Source organism: Triticum aestivum, chromosome 7B (genome assembly GCF_018294505.1).
Source record: "Triticum aestivum cultivar Chinese Spring chromosome 7B, IWGSC CS RefSeq v2.1, whole genome shotgun sequence".
Lineage (NCBI taxonomy): Eukaryota > Viridiplantae > Streptophyta > Magnoliopsida > Poales > Poaceae > Triticum > Triticum aestivum.
The window spans coordinates 155,434,759-155,443,591 of record NC_057813.1 but is presented as its reverse complement, the minus strand read 5'-3'; positions in this window follow the sequence as shown (position 1 = coordinate 155,443,591).

Sequence of the window (8,833 nt, the reverse complement as noted above, 5' to 3'; positions counted from 1 at the left end):
TCAAGTATGACTGTCGATTATTATTTTTATTTAACATGGTTGTCGATTATTGGTTAAGGCTGTGGCTCAAAAAGAACGGTTTTACTATTTCACATCTAGTAGATGTGAAATACTTATCACCAGAAGTGCTTATCACACATCTAAGTCCAAAACCGTTGAATCTAGATGTGATCCCTAGTCTTTTTTTAATCGCTAGTTCTTTTAGATGAATTTTATGATCGCTAGTTGTTTCACCGTTTTCATGCATGTGCAGCGTGTTGTTGTTTTTGACTTGAGTCTGGGTTGCTTTTTTCGTCTGGGCTTGTTCTTTGTCTTTGTTTGGGTCCGATCTATGTAGAGATATGCTTCTTTTTTTCAGTGGGCTGCCATGAGAATTAAATGATAGAGCCAGCATGTTTTTCCTCATGTCTTTTGTTCCTGTTCGACACTCTCTACTCACTACCCCTCGCATTCCCATCCTTTTTACCAGAAGTTTTGCCTTTTGTTTTTACATTGCATTTTAAGCATACTTTCCAACTTTTCAACTATTATTCTTAGATTTTTTTGGTCGGAAGCATGGTGTTTGTGCGAGAGGCCTAGTGGCCCACCATGTGCAACTTTCAACTTTTTTTATTGTTTTTTTTCTTTTTCTTTTGTCTTGTCTCTTTTTTGTTTTGTGCATAGAACATTTACGTGTTTTTTTCTTCAGTTTCTTTGTTCTATTTTTTCTTTTTCATCCGGCCCAATTCCTATGTAGTTTTTTTCTCCAATTTTTTCTTGAAAACCTTCCTTAAATCGGAGTCCAAAGACATTGAAATTCAACAGGGACCATAGTTGATTTTTTATTCCAGTTGCAACTCCATCTTTGACTCGCAACTAGGGCTTTTATAGTTGTCTCAATTGCATTCATAATTGACTCGCAACCGATATCGTAATTTTGTGTAGTCATAATTGCAAGTCCATCATCGACACGAAACTGGGCCTATAGTTTGTTTTTGTCCCAGTTGCAAGTCCAACATCGACTCGTAACTTGGGCCCAACCTCTTTTTTGTCCCGGTTGCAAGTCCACCCACGACTCGCAACTGGAGCCCGACTTTTTTTGTCTCAGTTGCAAGTCCACCCATCGACTCGCAACTGGGGCCTATACTTTTCTTTCCTAGTTGCAAGTCCATCTTCGACTCGCAACTCGGGCCTGGCCTTTTCTGTCCTAGTTGCAAGTCCACCCTCGACTCGCAACTAGGGCCGGATCTTTTTTTGTCCCAGTTGCAAGTCCACCCTCAACTCGCAACTCGGGCCCGACAATTTTTTTCTTCCACTTGCAAGTTCATCCTTGACTCGCAACTAGGGCCCGGCCGTTTTCTTGTCCCGGTTGTAGTCTCACCCTCAACTCGTACCTAGGAGCTGACCTTTTGTTTTCTCCCAATTGGAAGTCCACCCTCAACTCACGTACGGGCCAACGACCCCCCAAGTCGCGAGTTGAGGGTGGACTTGCAATTGGGAGAAAACAAAAGGTCGGCTCCTAGTTACGAGTAGAGGGTGGGATTGCAACCGGGACAAGAAAAGGTCGGGCCCCAGTTGCGAATCAAGGATGGACTTGCAACTGGAAGAAAAAACTGTCAGGCCCCAGTTGCGAGTCGAGGGTGGACCTGCAACTGAGACAAAAAAAAGATCTGGCCCCAGTTGCCAGTCGAGGGTGGACTTGCAACTGGGACAGAAAAGGGCGGCCCGAGTTGCGAGTCGAAGATGGACTTACAACTGGGAGAGAAAAGCATAGGCCCCGGTTGCGAGTCGAGGGTGGACTTGCAACCGAGACAAAAAAAGTTGGGCCCCGGTTGAGTGGACTTGCAACTGGGACAAATAAAGGTTGTGCCCAAGTTATGAGTTGAGGGTGGACTTGTCCCAGTTGTAAGTCCACCCTCAAGTTCTTCCAATTGCAAGTTCACCCTCAAACCAAGCACACAAGTAAGCGCATTGATTGATCTACAGTAGTGTGCATGCGTAGCTTTTATTTGTTCGAGCGGCCACGGCCAAACTTTTTTTAGCGTGTAGCTGTACGTGAATCATGGCAGCTTTCTTGTGTATATACTATTTAAAAAATACAAAGAAAGCAGTACAGGGGGCACAAACAGATGATGAAGTCAACTTAGATGTGACATAGTCGGACCCTAAAAATAAATATTGGCTCCCAGTGGCCAACTCCTCCTGGTTCGACATTAGACGAGCTCTCAACAGATCCAGAGATCTTGGAGTTTGACCGTTGCTCGTCATACCGGAGAAGATCGAAGATTGTCAGAGAGGAACTTGAGGCGGACTAAAAGTAAAGTGGTGTGGCTACACTTTGGTCCAAGATGTAGATAGGTCCAAGATGTGGATAGGGACGCATTTATGTGAGGTCGGGGTGGGCCAGCATAGGTCGGCTCTAACATGGCGGACGCATCTGGGCGCTCCCATGTTCACCCCACATATGGTTGTGTATGAGAGTGCCGGTTAGCCCGGACGTTTGGGATGAGTATGTGTGGTCGAGTTGGTTGGTAACTTGTTGTCCGGGCAGGCTGCCCGGCTTTAGGAAGGATATGGGGCTCCGCTTAAATATGCTCTTAAGGTTGTACTTGTGAGAGTGTAAACTAACAATCAATTATCATACTCACCGCTTAAATTATGATACAGATCTCATGCTTTAGTAAGTATATATAATACATACTCATGGTAATTAAATAGGTGACTAGATATTTTACAAAGTACTCCTATGATCTTATATTTTGTGTTCTTATATTGTGGGACGGAAGGAGTATTAAAGAAGTAAAATGTTTCGTCTCCTACGGTTTCACGGCAATCTGGCGACCAATGGCTTCATGGACAAGAACTCCATCGGAGAGTGTGATCTACATCTAATCTTTAAAAAAACATCTGAGTTATTCCTCCTTACCCGCGGCTCCCATCTGCTCGGCTAGCTCGCTCCCTCACTATGACTCCTTCCCCGCTTCTTTGTCTGGACGGCTAGCTCTCTCCCTCATTGCGACTCGGGGTGATCAAGGGGTGATCTTAGTTTTCCGAAGGCTTCCGTTTTGGGTTGATGGATGATGCAAAGAACGTTGGGGTGGATGCTTTGTGGGGCGAAGGATTCCCCGAGCCCGAGCAGTGTTGGAACCCCCATGAATCCAGCCCTCATGGGAAAGGGCGTGACAATCGCAACATCAAATTTGCCGGCAACGAAAACAGTGAGTCTGAGTGTTAGGGGCAAGGATTTTATGGCCCGGTTGTGCCTAACCATGGCCGAGACGAAGGCATTTGTCGTGGATGATACAAATGACATCGATTTGTCCGATCCCGAGCGTTCCTCTCCAAAAGGTATTAGAGCTTCATACCCTTCACATGCAAACTATCTCCTCGGCCATGCAGCCGGCTTGGGGAAATCCTAAGGGTTTGATGCTCAACTTTTCGGGGCTTAACATCTTCCTCGTGAATTCTAGATGCCGAGCTAGGGTTTGTACTGGTTTGGATTTAGGGGAGGTTGTAAAAAGGAGGGTCTTTCCTTAAAGTTGCCCATTTATGGAGGGCCCTGATTACTATAATTTGAATCATGGTGTTAAATTTGTGTAGTACATTGCCTTGTCCATTAGGAATTTAGGTAGTATATGTGTTGTGGATATGAAAACCTGAAGTACATTGACCCTGCATATGGTTTAAAATTTGGGCATTTTTGTTCAAGTGGTTGGTGCTTCTCTATTAAGCATATTTTAATTCTAGGTTCAAGATAAGCATCATATGGATGGTTCTCTGTGTAGCATGTTTTTGTTAAGTATCATATGATGGTGGTGTACTTTTTGAAGCATTCATTTTTGTTCGGTTCCATGCAATTCTCTATCGACTGTCACATTGTTCATTTAAGATGTTATATTGACCCACTCCATTTATGTTATGCAAGTGAAGATGATCCACTTTTTTTTGTTCAGATATGGCATGGAGGGTTTTTCATGGACCAAGGCAGAAGTAAAAAGGTACTATGGAGGCCAGAGTATTTGGTTTTGATCACATGGACAAGAACACTTGGGCACCCTCAGATGTGGATGATCTAATAGAGCAGATAGGGTATGAGAAGGAAGGATGACAATTTATTACTGCATGTCTAGTCTGCAAGTAAGCACAAATGGGCTTAGAGAGATCAATGGAGAGGATGCCATAGACAATATGAAAGCATTTGTGACATGTGTACATCACATCATGGATATTTCCTGGACCATGATGAATCTATCAGGAATATTGATGATGTGGTCAAATATCCTGTTGAAGACTGATGAGTCCCTTTGGTGATTCGGTAACGAATAACAGAAAGGTTCTCAACCTCTTTCCACAAGGAGTGACCCTGAGTTATCGAACCGACGAGATGACGTGCACATGTGACAAGGATTTCTACCAAGCTTTTTCGAGAGTATTGAATTCCAATTTTTAGACCGATTCGTAATCAAGTTGTAGCTGAAAACACTTATAATAAAAATAGGCATGGGTATAAGGACTTGATTCTTACAACTGTATGTTTATGATTGGGATCATTATGACCTTAATTTGTGCTCTAGAAGACACCTGCTGAGAGGTGCTTGCAACGACTCGAAGTCGGAGATGTGTCTAAATTACGTATTGAGTGAAATGCGCCCTGTCAGTTGTCCAACCATAGCCCCTATACATCGCATGGGGTTGCCTCGGTAATTAAGATAAATCAGACAAAAGCATTGGGCGTTTAATGACTACACCTCATGTATCCCCAGAGAGTGAATCCACGCTACCGTACTGAACCTTTCTGTCACTAGTGTTCATAATAGCGCTTCACGTTCTCCTTACTCCTAACCTCCTTGTGGCTCGAACTCCATGATCCTGATACCTACAGGACGAAGAACACAAGAGAGACAAGAGGCAACTACGATGCAATTTTATTTCACACATACATGACATTCATTCAAAGTCATTCCATCAATCCCTCATACAAGTGCATCGGGTTGCAAGGCTATGCCTCAACCCATTGCCTTACCCAAATACTCACACATGGCGATCGGATCACACAAAGAAATCATTGAAGAAGACATAAAGATGAAAGCTTTATTGATAATATGTCTTACAATGGTTGCAGGATGCGATACATGATTACAAGTATGACTAACTTGGAGATGGATGGCGAAAGTGGTGAAGATGGTGGTGCTATGGAGATGAGATGGGAATTCACGGTGGCTAGGGTTTGTGAATGGCTTCTGGTGCGGAGATGGAGGTTCTAGCGTCTGCCCTTCGCAAATCAGGTATGGGTCCCTGTATGAAAGTTGTTGTGGTGGATGCCACGGTGTTGTGGGCACCTGGTACGAGCGCTTGCACTCGTACCAGACATTGCCTTGGACTCTGTTGCCTCTTGTGTGCCTCACATTTGATTTCTTCTATCTCCATTTTTGCATCTTTCCATGTATATGATTGATTTTCATCATGTATAGCCCTTTTCCCTATAGAAACAAAATAAAGAGAGAATTTCACAATCGCTTGCATTCATTATTCATTAGTGGCAATATCGGAGGGAATATCTCAGATTTTATGAAATAAACCGGTTTAAACAATGGTGTGATGAGCATAAAAATACACTCATCAACTCCAGTGATATTAAAACTTGATCATCCTTGAGCAAACATATAGAGACTCAGACTATAAGGAACTCAGTTGTTTAACTTTAAACCGAAATAACGAGAAGGTTTTAGTTCACTTATGTTTTGTATTCCTAGATAGCCCTCTGCTTCTTCTGCCTGAAAACTTAGTATAGTTGTAGCGGTGGCATGGCTATTATGCAAGTGTTAGGGAAGAAAGGATAATCAACACAAAACTCTTACTCATCTAGACAAAGTAGAGTAGCTCTTATTCTATTTACTCTAGTTAACACTTGCTTGTGGAGGAACACACGGGAGAGATTTTCTTTCTTGAGCGATGAAAACATAAATTACGAGAGTGAAAGGTATGTAAAGACAACATGATACTATAGTAACTCGCTAACACCCACGAGTGTCTCCTTGTCAAAGCTCTCAAGCACTTTACTTCAATCATTGATTGTTGAAACTTTTGTTGTCCCTTGACGATATTATGCCAAAGAAATGATACATGCATGGGTTATCTTTGTGGCTTAAATTTGAGTTATATGGACCAATATGTTGTCTCTTTAGAGCTCTTGCGATTAGTACTCGTTTATTACCACATACACACCTCAAGAGAAAAATGAGTAATATTAGATGTGGTGTTTCCAACACGAACATTAACAAACTCATGGACGAAATCCAAGCTGAGGCTTAGGTGGATCATTCATTGGCCAGCGGAATTCTCAGCATAACATCAAGATTGGTGATGAATTCGCATTTATGCACGTAAGAGCGCATAGAGTGACAAGGCCATGGCACTAGCGAGAAGCTGAAGCACCATGTAAAAATGCAAAACATATTTTAGCATAATCTCGATCACCTTTCAACTGGGTTTCTTTGGACAACTTTATCCACAAGTGCCATTGAGTCTATTAAATTTAAAACTATGGGGATGGGCATCTTCTCTAACAACTTTTTTCTCAACGCCCAAGTCTTTCTAAAGACTTTTTCATATGCATGGTTGTTCTTTGCTGACATCACTTTCTTTAAAAACAAGTCCCATGACAACAGTCTTGGTTATCTAGATTAAATAGAGCAAAAGTTACTAAATTATTTTACCTACAAGAATAAAACTTCTATTTCAACTATCGAGACTTAATCCCACTTGAATAATTCACACATACTACTACTATAACTATTCTAAGTAATCCAAGTGCAAAATACAAGAGTCGTAGGACATACCTTCACGATCATGAATTTCCATGCTTCTCTTCCTTAAGAATGGGTTCCCTATTGCCCAGAGTAGATCAACTCCTCCGAAAATATAAACCAGAATGCAAACGAAATCCAGGACAAAAAGGAAAAGAGCAAAGCAAAAGAAAACTTATTCTATTTGGGAGGGGGGGTGAAAGCTAACTTGCAAAAGAAATTGCAACCGGCGAAAGAAAAACAAACAAACGAAAAACAAACCAAATTAGAAGCAAACTGTTGGAACAAACCAACACGAGTGTTTGAAGCTTAACAAGCTAAAGTACAACCTTGTTAGAACTTAAAATGAATTCCACCACATCTTAACATAGATGTGGAAGTAAACTCCCCCAAGTTTAAGATTTTGCAAGCCCAAACTCAGTGAGATCATTATGGCGGTGGGTAGTACGGAGTCCATCCTTGGCTCCACTCGAAGAAGTTGTTGTTCATGTACGCAGACATGTCTCGAACAGATGCGGTGAGATTGCTCATATCATTGATGGAGCGCTCGAGATTGTTGATGTCGGTGTATATGGTGTAGTGCAACTCCTCTTGTGCATCTTCTTTGGGATGCTCAACCTCCTCGTTGGTGGCTAGTTCATCTTCATCAACTTGTTCCAATTTGGGCGTCTCTTGTTGAAAAGTTGCATCTCCTTCATATGGCACATAATGCAAAATTTTGTTCTTTATATAGAACCAGTTAGGCATGGGAGTGGGTAGCATGTACGCCACTCTTGGAATTCAGATGCAATGGAAACCACGGCGAACCACGACCATTGCATCACTAGTAAGAACACTCATATTGAGAAGGGCGTTACCAATAATGGGGCAGAGGTTGGTGAAGTTCAAGCCAACAGATGTGGCTAACATGGTGATCAACCCGCCACACACGATGTCTCCTTGTGTGCAATTTTCTTGGTGTGCAAGTGCTACTTCTTGAGCTTGCGTTGGTTTTTCCCTTGAAGAGGAAAGGGTGGTGCAGCAAAGTAGAGATAAGTATTTCCCTCAGCTAAGAACCAAGGTATCAATCCAGTAGGAGGAACACACAAGTCCCCAACGATTGCACCTACACAAACAAATAAATGCTGGCACCCAACACAAAAAGGGGTTGTCAATCCCTTCACGGTTACTTGCAAGGATGCGATTTGATAGAGATAGATATAAAAGATAAGTAAAAGTGAAAATAAAGCAAAGTTAAAAAATTGCAGCAAGGTATTTCTGTGCTTTTGATTTTATAGATCTGAAAATAGTATGATAAAAATAGACCCGGGGGCCATAGTTTTCACTGGGGGCTTCTCTCTTGAAAGAAAGCATACGGTGGGTAAACAAATTAATGTTCAGCAATTGATAAAAAAGCACAAAATATGACGATATCTAAGGCAATAATCATGAATATAGGTATCACGTATGTGACAAGTAGACCGACTCCTGTCTGCATCTACTACTATTACTCCACACATCGACCGCTATCCAGCATGCATCTAGTGTATTAAGTTAACAAGAACGGAGTAACGCCTTAAGCAAGATGACATGATGTAGAGGGATAGATCCAATCAATATGAATAAACCCCACCTTTTTATCCTTAGTGGCAACAATACAAATACGTGTCATGTCCCCTTTTTTCACTGAGTATGAGCACCGCAAGATTGAACCCACTACAAAGCACATCTCCCATTGCAAGAAAAATCAATGAAGTTGGCCAAACCAAATCAATAGATCGGAGAGAAATACAAAGCTATCTTAATCATGCATAAAAGAGTTCAGAGAAGACTCAAATAATATTCATAGATAATCTGATTATAAACCCACAATTCATCGAATCTCAACAAATGCACCGCAGAAGAAGATTAAATCGAATATATCTCCAAGAATATTGAGGAGAACATTGTATTGAAGATCAAAGAGAGAGAAGAAACCATCTAGCTACTAGCTATGGACCCATAGGTCTGTGGTATACTACTCACACATCATCCGAAGGGCAGCAAGGTTGATGTAGAAGCCCTCTGTG